Raw genomic sequence first — 757 nt, forward strand, 5'->3', positions numbered from 1 at the left:
TAGGGGCGTTCATCTCCTTGCATCATGGGCAAGTGGAACGCCAACCTCACATTCTCCGGACTAAAATCTAAGTATTTCCCCCGAACCATTGTGAGATAATTCTTTGGACTCGGGTTCATACTTTGATCATGGTTCTTAGTGATCCATGCATTGGCATAGAACTCTTGAACCATTAAGATTCCGACTTGTTGCATGGGGTTGGTTATGACTTCCCAACCTCTCCTTTGGATCTCATGTCGGATCTCCGGATACTCATTCTTCTTGAGCTTGAAAGGGACCTCAGGGATCACCTTCTTCTTTGCCACAACATCATAAAAGTGGTCTTGATGGCTTTTGGAGATGAATCTTTCCATCTCCCATGACTCGGAGGTGGAAGCTTTTGTCTTCCCTTTTCCTTTTCTAGAGGATTCTCCGGCCTTAGGTGCCATTGATGGTAGTGGAAAACAAAAAAGATTGTGCTTTGACCACACCAAACTTAAAATATTGCTCGTCCTCGAGCAATAGAAGAAAGAAGAGAAGAAGAAGAAGAATAGAATATGGTAGAGAGGGAGAGATGTAGGTTCGGCCAAGGTGAAGAAGAGGGGGTTGTGTTGTGTGAAAATGAAGTAGAATGGAAGGGTATATATAGGGGGAGGGGGAGTGTATGTTCAGCCATGTAAGGTGGGAATGGGTGGGAAAATGGTTTTGAATTTTTGAAGGTAGGTGGGGTTTATGGGGAAGAGTGGATGGATGTGAGTGGTGAAGGGGGTGATTGGGA

Source organism: Arachis duranensis, chromosome 6 (genome assembly GCF_000817695.3).
Source record: "Arachis duranensis cultivar V14167 chromosome 6, aradu.V14167.gnm2.J7QH, whole genome shotgun sequence".
Taxonomy (NCBI): Eukaryota; Viridiplantae; Streptophyta; class Magnoliopsida; order Fabales; family Fabaceae; genus Arachis; species Arachis duranensis.